The sequence below is a fragment of the Macaca fascicularis genome, chromosome 6 (genome assembly GCF_037993035.2).
Source record: "Macaca fascicularis isolate 582-1 chromosome 6, T2T-MFA8v1.1".
Lineage (NCBI taxonomy): Eukaryota > Metazoa > Chordata > Mammalia > Primates > Cercopithecidae > Macaca > Macaca fascicularis.
In genome coordinates, this window is record NC_088380.1 from 104753570 (window position 1) to 104760461 (window position 6892).

General features: G+C 32.2%; 1 pseudogene; it reads left to right on the forward strand.

Moving 5' to 3' along the window:
* Positions 1 to 4665: 4665 nt before the first annotated feature.
* Positions 4666 to 4837, forward strand: LOC135971552 (U2 spliceosomal RNA; annotated as a pseudogene).
* Positions 4838 to 6892: the final 2055 nt, after the last annotated feature.

A 6892-nucleotide genomic window follows, 5' to 3' on the forward strand; every position in this document is an offset into this window, starting at 1 on the left:
AATTTATCAGGTAATGTCAGGATAGCAACAATTATATGAATCAGTTTCAAAATGAATCAAGAAAAAGCACTGTGTTCCGAAACAAAGAAGTGATTTACATACAGAAGAAGAGTAAATTAGTTTCTTGTGTGTGTGTGTGTGTGTGTGTGTGTGTGTGTGTTGTCCCAAATTTCAATGCAGAAGTCTAGCATACCTGAGTTTTCCCCATGCTTCAGTGTTAAGAAAAAAATACAGGTTATGAGAGTTGATCTTTTCATAGTAGGAAAGGCTCAACTAAATTACAACTGAGAAAAATAATGTGCAATAAAAACCACATTAGAGAACAACAACAAAAAAATTGCCTGAGAAAGATCTTGTTCTTTTGTGTGGCATTTGTAACCAGCTAGATATAGTTTGTTTGTTCTTTTTGTAATGGGGCCAGATGTCACTCAGAATGTGTTTTTCATTCCACATGTAGTATCCAGATTGAAACAAAATGAGGTAGAACTGACTCAGGCTGGACAAGGAAGGACTATGGAAGAGTTAAGGCAGGATTTACATAAAGTAATAATGGCAGAATTATCGATCACATCTCCTTGGGTTTGTGCTCTTTTCAAAAAGGAAGATATAAAATTAGGTATGGGGGGAAATGTAAGATATAGATATGGTTGATCTCATCTGCACTGAGTCATGTTTGGAAGGTTAAGTCCAGGAAGTGTAGGAAATTGACTGAGCAGACAACAAAAGAGAAGAAAGTACTCTGACTGAGAGGTTACTTACTTGGCCCTGGAAATAGAGAAGTATTTAAAAGCTTACATCTCCCAGAAAATTGGAATTCAAAAGAAAGAATAATAGGTGGTAACAATATAAAAAAATCGTATCTAACGTGTGGGTGGCTTTATTTACTTTTAATTTAAATTCTTATTATGAGTCTAAAGGGTATTGGTTGCCCACTGTAAAGATGAGGAAACTGGAGCTCAAAGCTATTAAATGATGGGCACAGTGACACAGAGGTCATAAACAAAAGGCCCAGAACCAGAATTTCTGTTTCCAAGACACATTCTGTGCTCTGTAGCTCAGCTGGCTCTATAACAGAGAGAAAAATGACTAAAAACAGCTTTTCTTCTCCTCTTCAATTGAATACAATTTTATTCAACAACTGTGTACTGAATATCTATGTTTTTTACACTTTGAATATATTTATAAAACACAGTCTCTTCCTTGTTTCAAAGACCTTCAAAAATAATTCTGGGAAAAGGAAAGTAAAGATAAATAAAGTCATAGATGTAGAAATAAATACTAAAATATATGTGTGGAATATATACATGTACATTAAATATAGAGATTTATTTTGGTAAACTTTACAATTTGTGAAAAATCAGCAGTTATGTATTGGTTGTAGGGAAATTTCAAAACATTTCCTAAGCTTATCTGGTGATAATAATAACAGCAGCAATAATAATAGTTAATATTTATTAAATGCTAAATGTGAATCAAGCGTTCTTCTAAGTACATTTATCTATTAACTCTTTCAATCCTCATAACTCTCTAAGATAGATAGCATTAGACCTATTTTATAAGTAAAGAGGTAAAATAGTTTAACCAAGATCATATGGCTAATAAATTGCAGTCAAGATTCAAACATAGAAAAATGGTCACATAGATCAAGCCACCTTATATTAAGCCCTAAATATCCATGAACCTCAAAAGTTTATTAGCTTTCCTTCTCTTACTAAATTAGCCATGAAGGTAAACAACTGTACTTTTGTATTTAATGAAGATTAAATGCTTGCCATACCCCAACCTGCAGCTGAGAAAATCAGTCACATTAGTTTCTTTTCTGTAGGTGACCATGCTTTCTAATTTGGGATTTCACACTATAACTTACGATCTCAACTAAATGGACCACAATTTATGCCTGTGTCAATAGTAGCTGTCCATTGGCAAACCAATGGCAAGAATGTTTTGAGCACATTCTTTCATGTACTCAAGATGCATGTCCAGCACTGGGTAATAACAATGGTGCTTAAACTAGAGACATTACAAGAAAGTTGTCTGTAGAGCAATAGAGTATGGATCAACTTACCCAAGAAGTGAGAGTTATTCTTTTGCTGGAGACCACTCATGGGATGTCTACATATTTCCATGGCATTTAAAAATTTTAGCTGTTGAAATGTCTGTAATTGTGACTTCAGTGGGCTAAGTTTAGTATTTCTTAAGTGCCACAATAGTGATATTCCCTTGATACATGGTACATCCTCAAGTATCAGGTAAATTGAGCTAATTAACATATGCATTAGCTCATAAACTTACATTTTGTAGTGAGAACACTTACAATCTACTGTCTTAGCTATTTTCAAGAATATAATACATTGTTATAAATATACTCAACATGTACAATAGATTTCTTGAACTTACTCATCTTATCTAACTGAAATTGTATATCCTTTGACCAACATCTGCTCAAACCCCACCGCCAACCCTCAGTCCCTGGGAACCACCACTCTATTCTCTAGTTCCATGAGTTCAACTTTTTAAAATTCCACATATGAATGAGATTATGCAGCATTTGTCTTTCTCTGTCTGGTTTATTTACTTAACATAGTGTCTTTTGTCTATGACATAAGGTTCATCCATATTGTCACAAGTAACATGATTTTCTTTTTTATGCCTGAATAGTATTCCACTGTGTGTGTACCTTGAAAACTCTAAAACATTGATTGAAGAAATTGAAGAGGACACAATTAAATGGAAAGTTATTCTGTGTTCATGGATGGAAAGAACTAATATTGTTAAAATATTCATATTAACCCAAGTAGTCTATAGATTCAATACAATGACATTTTTCATGAAAAGAGAAAGACAATTCTAAAATTTGTATGCAACCACAAAAGATCCCAAATAGCCAAAGCAAGCTTGTCCTAATAGGACAAATTACAAAACGTAATACTTTCTTTCTTCATTTATTTGCTGGACACTTAGGTTGATTCCAGATCTTGGCTATTGTGAATAATGCTAGGAACGTCGGAGTTCAATATCTCTTCCACATACTGATTTCATTTCCTTTGGATATTTGCACAGTTGTGGGATTGCTGGATCATATCATAGTTCTAGTTTTAATTTTTTAATCAAATTTTAAAAATTTTTTATCAAATTTTAGAAATTAATTTAAGTATAATTTTTGAAATTATGTTTTCTCTAATGCCTACACTAATTTACATTCCCACCAACAGAATACAATGGTTTCCTGCTCTCCACATCTTTGCCAACACTTGCGATTTTTCATCTTTTTGATAATAGCCATTCTAACAGGTGTGAAGTGATATCTTGTGGTTTTCACTTGCATTTCTGTGATAATTAATGATGCTGAGAGTTTTTCCATCTACCTGTTAGCCATTTGTATGTCTTCTTTGAAGAAATATCTAGTCAGGTCCTTTGCCCATTTTTAAATCAGGTTATGTGTTTTCCTGTTATTGAGTTGACTTTCTTATATATTTTAAATACTAACCCCTTATCAGATGTATGATTTGCAGATAGTTTATCTCATTCAGTTGATTGTCTCTTCACTCTGTTGATTGGTTCCTTGGTTCTACAGAAACTTGTTAATTTGATGCAATCTCATTTGTCTATTTTTGCTCTTGTGGCTTATACTTGGGATCACATCCAAAAAATCATTCCCTAGATCAGCATCACAAAGCTTTTTTTTCTATTTTTCTATTAATTTTATAGTCACAAGTTTTACATTTAAGTCTTTAATCCATTTTGAATTGACTTTTGTATATAGTGTGAGATAAAAATATGAATGTGGATATCCAGTTTTCCCAATATCATTTATTAAAGAGACTGTTCTTTTCTCATTGTATGCTCTTGGCAACTTTGTTGAAAATCATTTGGTTGTCACCTGTGGGTTTATTTCTGTGCTCTCTATTCTGTTCCATTGGTATATATGTCTGTTTTTATGCCAGCAGCATGCTGTTTTGATTACTATATCTTTGTAATATATGTTAAAATATGGTAAGGTGATGCTTTCAGCTTTGGTCTTTCTGCTCAAGCTTGCTTTGGCTATTTGGGGTCCTTTGTGGTTTCATACAAATTTTAGAATTGTCTTTCTCTTTTCATGAAAAATGTCATTGTATTGAATCTATAGACCACTTGGGTTAATATGAATATTTTAACAATATTAGTTCTTCCCATCCATAAACACAGAATATCTTTCCATTTAATTGTGTCCTTTTCAATTTCTTCAATGTTTCAGAGTTTTCAAGGTATATGCCCTTAACCTCCTTGATTAATTTTATTCGTAAGTATTTTATTTGTGACTGTTGTAATTTGTTTCTTGTTTTGCATCCTATTTCAGGTTCCTATATATGTGTGTCTGTGTGTGTACACGTGCACACACACTTATATATGAGTCATTGTACTTCTTATTTCTAGAAATTTAATTTCAATCTTTTTTATATATTCCATATATCTACTTAAATTGTTTAACTGTATGGAATATCATTATATAAAACATTTAAAATGTTCTTGTCAGCTAATTTTAACATCTGTATCAGTCCCAGGATGGTTTTAATTGATTTGTTTTTCCCCTCACTCTGGATACTATTTTTCTGCTTCTTTGTATGCCTGGTAATATTTGGTTAGTTGCCAGACATTATAATTTTACCTTACTGAACTAGATATGTTATCGCTTCTCGGCCTTTTGGCTAAGATCAAGTGAACTAGATATGTTGTATTTCTATAAATATTTTGCTTTGGGACACAAGTAATTTGGAAATAGTTTGATCTTTATACATCTTGTTTTTAAGATTTGACAAATTAGAGTAGAACAGTTTCAGTCTAGGGCTAATTATTTCCCCCAAACAAGGCAAGACCATTTGGAGTACTCTTTCTTCGTTGCTCATGCATTATGAGGTTTTTCCCTTGTGGCTAATGGGACAAAGCAGTGTTCCAAGCCCTACCTGGGCATTAGGCACTGTTCCGTCTAATCCTTTCTGGTAATTCTCTCCTCACTCTTGGGCTGTTTCTTCACAGGCATATGCTGGTTAGTAAATATTAACACTCTTTAGAATATACTTTATAACAGATTATAGAGTTTCAAATGTCCAAGATACAATCCAAACTTACTCAACATTCACAGACCAGAAAAATGTTACCAAATCTCAAAGAAAGACAATCAACAGAGCCCAATTCTGAGATAACCCAGATGTTGGAAATATTACAAAGACTTAAAGCAACTATAATTATGCCCAATGAGGACAAGAACAATGTTCATATAATGAACTAATGGATGGAAAATAGCACAGAAATAGGCAACCTAATAAAAACAAATGGAAATTTTAGAAATGAAAAAATCTAACAGGTGAAAATGTAAAATTCAGCTTCATAGCAGAATAAAGATGACAAAGGAAGGAATCTGTATGCATAATAGATCAAAATAAATGATCAATTCTGATAAACAGAAAAAAATTATAAAATAAATTTTAAAAGCCTCAAGATTATGTAGGACATATCAAAGGGGTCATTGGAGTCCCAGAAGGAGAATAATGAGACATGAATTTGTGTGTGTGTATATATACACACACACACACACACACACACACATATACATATACACTATTTCTTTGAATCTTTGAATATATGTATATGTATTTTTACCTAGTTTTACCAAATTAAGATATGAATTTATAAATCCAAGATGTCCAAATCCCCAAACAGCAAAAATATGAAGAAAGCCATGCCTAGACACATCCAATTATTGAAAATTAAAGGCAAAGAGAAAATTTCCAAAGCAAAAGAGAATAAGAAACAACATTATATACAGAGGAAGAAAGACTTGAATGGTCACAAGCTTTCTGCCATTACATAGCATGAAGGCTAGGAGACAGGGAACGACATCTTTAAAGTACTGAAAGAACAAAACTGCGAACCCAGAATTCTCAAGTGAAAATATATTTTAAGAATAAAGAAGTGATGAAGACATTTTCAGAAAAACTGAAAAAAAATTTAAAAATATATGTGTACACCAGACCTACGCTATTAGAAATGCTAAACAAAGTTAAAGGAAATTATGTCAGAGGGAAACCTGGACCTTCAGCAACAAATAAAAATCATTAGAAATGCTTATTGTTAGTAAATTATACCTCAATAAAGTTATTTTTAATTTTTTAAAGTAAATTAGTCTAGCTAACATCATGGTTCAAATTAGAAAAATGACAAAACTTAGAAAAATGAGGTAGAAGTATATTAACTGTTTCGTACCAAAATAATCCAATGAGGGTGAACCTAAGAACAAATTCTAAGCTTTTATTCATTGCCTTTGAAAGCAAAATTATTATTTTCTGTCTCTCTATGTCAAAAACAAATGTGTAGTTTTAAATGAGTTTTATATTCTAATTGGATGATAGATGTAATACATACCATCTTGTTTTCAAATACTGGTAAAACTCAGCTCTGGAAGAGAATTAGAGATAAGTTATGGCATTCTTTCACCCCTGAGCCAATTCTAGTTCTCGAGCCAGAATGCTTAATGAGATTCAAGTGAGAATTACATGGAGAAATAAGAGATTTAACGTATTACAAATTCACTGGAAGAGCTAAAAAACAATGGTGATGATCAAAACTTTAGAAATCAGAATTTGGAAACAAAGAGAAGCCTACAAGATTAATTAATGAGAGCATGGAAGAGAAAAACCAGAAATTAGAAACTGAAAATGCAATGGAAATGAAATAAATTGACTGAAGACATGCATCAAAAAAGTCAGTGAAATCAGACCCAGTTTTTCTTTGCTATCAAAACTACCATTTAGTTAAAAAGCAAAAACTAAGTAGCTTGACATTTCAGAAATTCTCCTTGAAATAACATTCAGTATTAATTTCAAATGAAATTACGGGGCATTTCTGGATAGGAATG